At 37.7% G+C, this 10,748-nt stretch overlaps 1 protein-coding gene across 2 annotated transcripts in view; it reads left to right on the top strand.

Annotated features, from left to right (window-relative positions):
* Window positions 1–399: 399 nt before the first annotated feature.
* LOC122671082 overlaps window positions 400–10,748 on the top strand; it is a 46,560-nt gene continuing 36,211 nt past the window's right edge. For both annotated transcript variants that reach the window (XM_043868188.1, XM_043868181.1), the window contains exon 1: window positions 400–406. The gene's annotated coding sequence lies outside the window, so the exon portion shown is untranslated. The remainder of the gene's footprint in view (window positions 407–10,748) is intronic.

The raw sequence follows: 10,748 nt of genomic DNA, 5'->3' as shown, positions 1-10,748 counted from the left end.
ATCGATTCGCTTTTACCGCCGCTAACAAAAGCTTGGCTAACGTGATCATTCCCTATTATAGGAGATTCAGGTATTAGTTATTTAGAGTAAGTTCAACTAGGAATTTAAGTTAGATGTATCCCGATCTGCCAGTGTATAGTTAATAAAAATTTATGCTTAGGGAAGCTTGTCCAAATAGATGGTTTAATAATAATTTTTTTATATAGGGTTTAAATCATGAGTGGGGTATCCATATGCATGTTTCAAAAGTGTTCAACTCAAACCCAACTAAAATTTACTATTCTGCCTGCCTCTGGTCGATGGAAGGTGTCGACCACCCACACCGACCAGAGTATCGGGGACAGGTTTTAAAGCCCCAAATCGCAATCCATCCTTCACATTTCTAATTAAGTTTTTGGGGAGAGAGGTTGCTCTAAGACCAACCGGAGACTCCTTCCAAGCATTGCTCTCATCAATCCAAGGTTCTACCACAAGATTCTTGCACCCAACACTGAGATCAGATAAGCCCTCTCGATCTCCTCTAGATTTCGGTTTTCTTCTCTATTGGAAACCTAGTTTTTTTTCTTTTCTTTTGCAATACTGTTTCTTTCTTTGTTCATTACATAATCTACATGTTCTCTTCCTCATTCTTGTTACATTCTATTCCTCTTCCCTTTTGTTTGAGATTTCCATTAGATTTTTTTTTGTTTATACTTCAAACTCTTCTTTGTTTCTCTGTTCAGTTTTTTTTTTATTATTATATCCTTGTAAATGTCATCTCTCCTTTGTTCTTTGTATAATATATATCTCTTTCTTGTTCATAATATATGCATTATTGTGATTCTTCTATCATTTTTCTTTCCATTTGTGTATGTGCTTTCATGTGAAATTTGCATATGTATTTATATATATATAACTTTTTTTATTGGTTGTGAAAATTTAACTCTTTTTATTTGATGAGTACATTTATGTGTGAAATCTTAGGGCATAAAGCATACATTTTACCACATTGGACAGAGTTACTAAGTGCTTTCTTGTGCTTTTCAGGTTTTAGGTGAATTCTTGTGAAAATGGAGGAGATGATGCTAAGAAAATATTTTTAAGCTGTTTAAAGGTGTTAATGGCTTGGATACGTAGCCCATCGAGTCAGCTTCGTAACGGTTCAAACGGCACTTGATTCCGAGTTGAAACGAAGAAGTTACGGCCGTTTCCGTAACGAAGCACGAAAATGGTCTATAGGGGTTTATTTGTAATTATTGACACTCGGCCGGGGACAAAGTGAAGCGAAAGTTCAATTCTAGGGGTCTTAACGAAATTATTAGAAGTTATATTTTCTGTACCCGAAAGATTCCATTTGGAGGGCTCTGGACAGTCCAACTTCAACTTGAGATATCTTGGGCTCCCAAACTCCAAATTGGACGAAATTTGGGTATATTTTGGGTGATTTTTCGCAAGGAACACAATGGTGAAGCCTATATAAGCACCCCATGCTCCACGTTTTCTGAAGGATAGAATGGGTATTTTATTTATTCTTGAAGGAATCCTAGTCATCACCCTTACTCTCTCTCTCCTCCAACTTCTCAAGGGCATTTCTGGAATTCTACTTGGGATAGATTTATTTTGAAAGATATTTTCTCATCTATGGAAGGTTGAAAAATCAAAGATGCTTTGATTTTATTGCTTGGAGAAGATATCTACAAAGAAAAGGAAGCACAAGTTAGAATTAGAAATTTACTTTTCTAAAAATAGCAGGTCTATGTAAACAATCTTCTCTTCTTCTTCTTTCTATTTTTTTCTTTTTTCTTAGGATTCAAGGCATTGTAAAAGAGGAAGGAGAAGAGAATATTCTCTTTTCTTAGGGAATATTTCTCCTACACTTCCCTCTTCTCTCTTCTCCTCTCTTCCCCCTATAAATACCCCTTGCTCTTTGGGTTGTAAGAAGTTAGTTTTTTAGTTCAATTTTAATTCAGTTTTTTAGTGTAATTTTTACTTCATTCACTTAGTGAAATTTTCTCTTCTTTTCCTATTTTTGGCTTAAGTTCTTAGTTTTGATTTCAAGTTCTTAATTTTGATTTCATAAGTCTAGTTTAATGGTTGTAATAGTTTTAGTTTAAAGCTTCCTAGTCTAAGTTCTTATGTTAATGACAAGACATGGAGATTTAGAAGAGGAAGCCATGGTGAGTTTATTTAAGTATTCAAGCACATCAAGGTATCTCATTTTCTAAACCCTTAATCTCATTCTCCCTCTCTTCTATCTCTCTCTATCTTCTTCTTCTTCTCCCTCTATTTCTTTTATTTTTTTTTTATAGGGTTGTGGTTTGTGGATGCACTTTTATTCCCTTATTCCTTTTTATGTGGTTATTATGTGTAGCTATATTTTTATTCCTTTCAATTTGCGTTAGTCTGATAGGTTAGATGCTCATGTGTTAGGACGCCAATTTAATCCCTTAATTTTGTTAGATGCTTATGAGTTAGGATGCATTAATTTTCATTAATTTAATTAGTTTAATTTAACACTTTAATTTGGTTCACTTTGCATTACTTTTAAGTTAGTTAAATAAAGTGGCGTATATCTCCTCATGTTCGACCCGTAGCTACGATTGACCCGTACGCTTGCGGTATTATTTTAACTCAAACATTATTCTTTTATTGTTTTCTTGTAGCCATCTCTTCAAGTAGGACCGGTGGTGCTTCAAGAAAGACCTTGGCTAGCAAACGCCAACGGCAAGGGCCACCTTCACTACCGTCAGCATCATCCTCATCATTCGAGGACGAGACACATCGTGTTTCTTCGGATGAGGAGGAGGAAATGGAAGAGGAAATGGGTATGGTTCTCAAGATACCCATACTCACACAAATGGAATGACTATAGATTGAAGAAAGTGGAGAATGGTAAGGAGATTAAGGTAGAGGAGCTCAGGAAGTTTAAGGTTTATGAGCAGTTCAATGCATTGGGTTGGGCATCCATGTTGTCACTTGAGTTCCCTTGTTACCTGAATTTGGTGAGACGTTTCTATTGCAACCTGCATGTTGCAACAAGTGATGAAAACCTTGGTTATCGCTTGATGAGTGAAGTCAAAAGGGTTGACATTTTGCTTACCCCAACAGTTGGCTACAATTTTGGGTATCTCTCTAGATGGGGATCGATTTTATTTTAGACCGAGTATCGATACCTCAATCATCATTCCATTAGAGACTCACCAATAAGTGTTCTAAGCACTCACAGGTACTGACTGAATCTCCAAGTCTGAGGTGGAGTATAAGCCATCTCCAAGGATTTTGAGTCGTGTTATTCAATACAACGTGTGCCAAAAAGGTGGGAATTGGAGTGGTGTTGCCATTCTTGGGGTTTACACCACATATTGCTTATACATGGTGGGTAGACGAGGGCCTCAGATATGTTTGTCCTATTTTCTTTTAAAAACTATGATGCACCGTGAGAAGAATCCAGAGGACGGCAATCTACCTTATGGGAGACTTCTTTCCAAAGTCTTCTTTCATTATGGGGTTGACTTCACTGGGGAAGCAGTAGGTGGAGAGGGGATAGAATCAACACATCAACTCTTAAAAGAATGCAATTATTTGACAAGGCCGATAGCAATGAGGAGGGAGGACCGCATCAGGGTAGTATTGCTAGAAGTCATATTGCGGCCTCATCATCACAAGGACCATTAGCACCAGCTGGAGCTCTTGGTTGGGAGGACGTGATGGCTCGCCTTGACAGTTTGGGTATGGGACTTACCAACATATCTACCAAGATGGACCAGGGCATCGTGAGTGTGGAGGGCAGATTGGGTACTATGGAGCGGAGACTGGATTTCTGGGATGTCCATTTTTAGGTTAATTCATATCCACCGCCACCAACACAGGACCCGCCTCAGGTGTAGACCTAGGCCTTAGAATATTTTGGAGTTTTCTAGCCATGTTTATGCCTTATTTTCTCTATTTTTTTTTTGACCAGTTGTATTTTTCTTTTTATCCCTGAAAACATGATGTAAAAGCTTATGCTCTAAATTAATATACATACATTGTTGGCTTTTGCACCTGACTAGTCTCCTATGATGTTCTTCTACCCCCATTTGTGTTTACATTGTTTGAAATTTTTTATTTCTTGGCTCTAAACTTCATTCCTATTACTTCTGTCGCTTGTGACTGTAAAAAGAACATCTCGCTCCAATACCAAGCTTTGTCACACCCTGGAACCACACCCTAGGAGGATTCGATGATTGACCCGAATATCCAAAGTATTCGAAGACCTCCAGGATCCAGATGCAGTATCAATACGTCACAAACATAACACAATATCGAGATAACAAGTATTCCATTGATCAGAGTGTATGGGAAGTAAATATTTACATGTTTTTATATACATTATCCATAGTGAAAGTCCTAAACAACCCGGTGTCCCAAGTTCACACTGTCAGGCCCACATACAACTATTCTAAAATATATATAGTGGAAACCCTTCTACAAAAACGAATAGTGTTTACCAAAAGAAAACAAATGATAACACCACGTCATCAGTCTCTGTTCTTCAGGGATACCCTAATCATTCGCATGATAGGGATCACACCTCTCTGGACCCACACCAGCATGCTCATAGCAATCATCAGCTTTCACCTTGAAGTAATCTTCCCCGCTACCATCTCATCCACCTGCAAGATCATCTAAAATAAAATATTCCACAGGAGTGAGCTCCACCGAGCCTAACAAGTAATGGATAAACCACATACAAGCACAATGCACACACAAAGCAAAAATCCTAGATGTATGGATTCAATTTTATTCTTAATTTCACCTATCAAAAATGTCCAAGTCTCTAAGTCTATGCTACGCCAACAACTCGGAAAACAATCTCGGCTCCTTCCCCTTTCCCCGAGATGTAACCTCAATTGTTGTATGGAGCTCACATCGGAGTAGTACCTCAGAACCCCATGGGAAGATCCCAATAATCATAGCCTAGACCCCATCTCGACTTACCATAACACTCCTTAAGCGACAGAGGGCTATAATCACCCAACACCTGAACCCCTGTTGGTAAGGGTTGTAGCACCAAGGAATGACATTCCTAACCATATACAATTTAAATGGCATAGTACGAGGTGTACATTGTTCCAGCATCCTATACTATGACACACCATACCTCACGTTTCCAAGCCAACTACGGTATCTATTCTAACACAAAGATTCACATTTCAAACCATTCCATATCGCATTAATATCAAACCACAGTTCCATATCCATAAGCCATAAACCATCAACCAATAGATCAGTTCCAAATAGGAATTAAGGATAACATTCATTCATATGTATGATTCCTAACAAACAATTTAAATGAAATAAATATTCCCAAAATAATTCAAGTCTGTCCCCACTTACCTTGTTATACTTGTGTTTGCGAAGCCGGATTGGTTCTCGGGTTGGTTGCCAATAGGTTCGATGACCGAGAAGCTATGTCCTATGATTATGAAATCATACATATTTGTTAGGAGGTGTCCAAGTGTTAATAGAGTCCTAGGGTAGGTTAGGGTCAAGTTAGAATAGGTTTGAAGTCAAAAACACATTTGACAGCAGCTTTGGTCTGTGGAAGGTGTCGCTCGCACAGACCAGAGGGTTACAGAATTGAATTACATAATTTTCCTGAGTTTTTCAATTACTGGTCTGTGGCAGGTGTCGACCGCTGGCACACACCAGAGGCTATACAATAAACGAATTTAAAAGGAAAACAGGGTTTTAGAGAGGTTTTTGGGTTGGTATTCACCAATTGATTTTAAGGATAATTCTTATACACGAAATTGAGTTCATATGACTCAAATTGAGTTGGGGAAATAGGCAATTTGAAGAATTGGAATTGGGATTGATTGAGTGCATGCAAAGGGATTTGGTTCCCAACACATGGATTCAACCATGCATGACAGATTGAGCGTTTGATTACATAAATCTTGCATGCAGGTTGAGAAAAGACTAGAATCAAGTGGAATTATAACCCAACTTAGGTTAGTGAGTTGGATTTAACATGCAAGCAAGAATTGGGTTCTAATTCCATAATTTTAAGTTAATTTCATATATGTATATTGTTAAGGAACGTAAATCACAATTAATTCAGCGCTTGTGTTTAACTCTAGCTATAGGAAGAATCGAAAGAAATGTATTAAACTAGATAAGGGATAACCTTGAGATCTTAGACTAGAGTCCGTTTCCCTAACTTGATCTTCTCATTCAAGCCTAGTGAATTGAAGGAGAAAACATAATTCTGTGAGGGTTTGATGCAAGGACAAAAATTGAGGTATCATGAGAGTAAAGAGGGTGGTGTTTCCTACCTTAGATCAGAATTTGGACAACATGAGGGATGATCCAAACTCCAACTCTTCTTCCCTTTTCTTCTCCTTATCTTCTTTCTCTTCTTTTCTTTCTCAGCTTCCAACGATTGTAATAATGAGTGTTTTAATTTTAGGATAGTTTATATATAGGTAGTGGTCACAAGGTCTTGTCAGTTAAGGTCTAATTGGTCCAAAATTGATTATTAAATCGAAACTTGCTTACATGGTATGATTCATGGGTCCCGCATACCTACATTGTTAGGAAAATATATCCACAAGGTAATTGGGACGGGGCAGCGAGATCCTTGACTCGAGACACTGGGCCCCACACTCCAGAGACAGTGATTTGTAATGACAACAGATCGATGCCATCGACCAATGGATAGTTGCATGTTGAAGTGTCGGGACAACCCAAGCATTGGTGTTTTCGTATGTTAATACATTCTCAATAATATTTATATACCTAAAATATCTAACACATAATTTAAGGTTACTTAGCATGAACAATACATTTGATGGTGCACCTTACAATTGAATGGGGGAGGTACGCGTCATTTTGCTGACAGGTGACGTATTGACACGAGGGTTCCATCTTCCCCGTCTATCCGTTCGAACACCCAACTAATATTTCATAACGTACACGAGGCTACAACTTGGGTTCCGAACCTACAATTGGATTCAGGTTAGGGTTAAAATTGAGTCAAACTATAACAATAACAATATTTATACCAACATGTATACACACAGGATTGAAAATATAGTTACAAAGTTGGATCTACTCACATTGGTCTCATTGAAATACTCGCATCATGATCATCTGTCCACAAAAGGGATTTGAATAAGTTAGAGTCCTCATAAGTATCATCCAACCCTTCTTGTTGGATTCTGCCTATGAAAATAGGCATAACTAGCTTTCCATGTTTATCGGACTCATCGGTTGGCAAGCCAATAGTCTCGGGTTTTTTTTGAAAAACAGGATTTATGATTCCAAGGGCTAACGAAGGTCACCGGTACCTATTGGATTCCTTTTCGGACTTGCCGGTTAGCGATCCAATAGTCTCGGGTTCCTTTTGGAAAATAGGCTTTTACTTCCAAAGTCCAACGAAGATATCTGATAGTTCAGTCAGATCTTCGATTTAGCTAACAGAATCGTCGATAGCGAATCTGGGTTAGTTCTTCCCTACAGAACTTCATCCAAACTTTATGGATTTTGGGGTTTTCACTCCTAACACCAAATCTTGCTCATGCAACCTAATCAAGGGCATAACTCACTTCTTAGGTGATTTAAAATACATTAAATCAAGAGATCTACTTCCATTCCATAAAATCCATCAAACCCTTTCTTACCTTGAGGATTTCCCCCATTTCAAACCCTAGGTCGAGCTCACCTTCGACTCTTTCATTTCTTCCTCAACAGAAGCTGAAATAGAGTAGCATGTAAGCTAGCCATCTCATACAAATGCTAAATTAGACTCTAAACCGCAAACTGAGAAACAACTTGGGATTTTGTAGTGATTTACCTCTAATTCCACCCATCTTTGAAATGCTTGGAGATGAGGGTTTGTCCTACTCTTTAGTGTGGTAGGGAGCTTCTCTCTTCCCAAGTCTTGGGTCAAGATACTAATCACCTTCATGGTTTCTTCTTTGGATGGGTTATCTACTCTTTTTTCTCTTCTCAGATGCTTCCATCTTGGTAACAAAAAGATGAATCCATCTCACTCCCCCTAAGCCTTAAATGGTTAAACATTGGGTCAGCATTGAACCGACCCAATGGATTACCCATGGTTCAAACACCAACATTACACATATCCTTATTTAAACTCATTAAGTGTGGGAATACAGTATTGCTAAAATACTTATGATATCTAGGGTCTCCAAAAATTTCCCGGGATACGAAATCTGAGGGTCTCAATACCTGTTTATGATTAATTGGTGTCAATGGGGGCTAATAGAAGTGCTGAATGTTGATGTTTGGTGATTTTAATTCACATTTGATTTTGGCAAGAAAAACATGGAGGAAAAAGCAATTGTAATAGAGAATATGTCACAATTTAAAATAATATTAGATGCCTACCACCTTATAGACCTGGGCAATCATGGCCCAATTTTTACTTGGTGTACTAGACGTTTGGGTAATGCCAATGTAAAAATTCAGCTAGACAAAGCTTTATCTAATCAAGCATGGATGATATTGCATGGTAATACTATAATTTTTGCCAAGCCAACAATTGGTTCAGATCACTCTCCATTACTTATTGATACAGATGGGGGAAGCTTCAAAGGAAGGAGACCCTTCCATTTTTGAGTCCATCTGGTTTCTTCATTCTGACTATAAGACTGTTGCCACTAATGTTGGACTTATGATTGCCGAGGTACTCCATCTTTTGGTTTGCAAAAGAGATTGGAAAATAGTTATAAGGACTACACAAGGTGGAATAAGGAAGTGTTTGAAAATGTTCAAGCCAAAATAAAAGCTTTGATGCAAGACATCGATGCTCTACAAAGGTTGCCATTGACTGAGACTATTCACACTCAAATTGTTACTCCACAGAAAGCTTTGCATAATGAGTTAACAAATGAAGACGAAATATAGAGGCAAAAGTTTAGAATAACCTGGCTTAAAGAAGGAGATAAGAACATCAAGTTCTTTCATGCCACTACTTTGAAAGAGAACATCATAATCAGATTTTGAAACTTAAACTACAATCTAGTTTGTGGACTTGGAAGATCAAGAGTTGTATGATGAATTTCTGTCACATTGTGATAATGCTTTTCATTTTGAAAGTGTTGATTCTGAGTCCCTTGAAGTTGTGGTTGATGCAGACATGCAGTCACTCCTATTATTTTGGAGATAAATAACATGTTATTAGTTAACCAACTATGGAGAAATACAAACTAATCTATTTTTCATGAGTCCACTTAAATCTCCAGGTACTAATGGTTTTTCTCCCAATTTTTTTCAAAAGTATTGGGATATTACCAATGTGGATTTGTACAATTTTGTGATCAATTTCTTTGAGAGAGAGATTATATCTACTTCTCTCAATAAAACATTGATTTGTTTAGTTCAAACAAACCCTATCAAAAGGTCCTATATATTTACTACCTTTAGGATGCCAAAAAACAAGGTGCTTTGACTAAATAAATCAGCCATTAACAACACACCTAAGACACAAAGAGACAGAACAACATGTAATACTAAGAAGATCCTTCAAGTAAATAAGTCTTTACCATTAAATTCATCTATATTCAAAGAAAGTAAAAGCGTAGCTAAACTCCAATTAGCCCTCCAATCTCAACTTCATTCAATTAACCAGAACATGTGACCTTCACTGTTAATTACATTATTATTTAAAAGAGAACAAAAAATCCCAATATCCTTAGCTATCATAATTGTCCATCTAAACTTGGAAACAAGATATTACAAAATCAAGACTTTCTAAACCAACATAAGAAAACACAAAATAAAAACCCAAAATCCATTCAAAAAGAGGATCAAGCCTCCTCTCTCACTTTCTTCTCAATTGCTCTAAGAAGCCATGGTATACGAGCCGATTCATGCATTGAAATGAATGCCTCTCGTTTGTTTCGGTCCTCGAGTACCTCCAAATCAATCACATGACGGAATACTAGTTCTAATAAATGAACATAGCATGCAACATAAAAGAAGAAAAATCAAATAATAAGATAAACATAGTCAATTATTCTTTATAATTTCAAGGCAACACAACTGCTAAAGAAATAGGCATTCACCATGTACGGAATGAGTCCCTTAGATATCCCAGCATAAGAATAAGGTAAAATGTTCGCCCAGACACATGGGGGCTGGGCAAAATGACCACCCCACCCCATGTGTTTGGGTGTATCCTGTGCCCTCGTGCGCTATAGTGCAAAGAACATTGCCCATAAAAATAGATAAACAAATTATTCCTCAGAGGATTTCAATTATCATGCTAAAGTGACATGCTAAAATATGATTATATCAATATGTCCTACGCATGGGGAAAATTATGTTGATGTATGTTTTCTCCATCTACTTCCTTAACACCTTAAAGTTGATGCTCAGCCCCCATGTGTCTGGGTGTTTTCGATGTTTCACCCAGAATTGTGTCCAACTCAACTACCACAGCATTTGAGACATTTATTTGATTAGCTTAAAACCCCTAGATTCATGTCATGTTTTACTAAAAGTCAGACTAGGCTTGTAGGTAGCAGGGGTCCTAGGAGGTCATGAGATACTCTTCTACTTTACCCTTGGGGGGGGACAAGCGGTGGGGGTTAAATATGACACAAGGAAGTGCTTGCAGATAGGGTGAAGCAGGGCGACCTTGAACATAGATACAAGGTCTCGAAAGAACCCCCAACTAGATGGGGTAAAAAATGCCCCCAAGGAAGTGCCTACCTCACCATGTCCATACTAGTAAGGCTGAACTGTTGTGAAACAGAAAA

Source organism: Telopea speciosissima, chromosome 1 (assembly GCF_018873765.1).
Source record: "Telopea speciosissima isolate NSW1024214 ecotype Mountain lineage chromosome 1, Tspe_v1, whole genome shotgun sequence".
Lineage (NCBI taxonomy): Eukaryota > Viridiplantae > Streptophyta > Magnoliopsida > Proteales > Proteaceae > Telopea > Telopea speciosissima.
The sequence above is the reverse complement of the archived record's forward strand: the minus strand, read 5'-3'. Positions and strand labels throughout refer to the sequence as shown.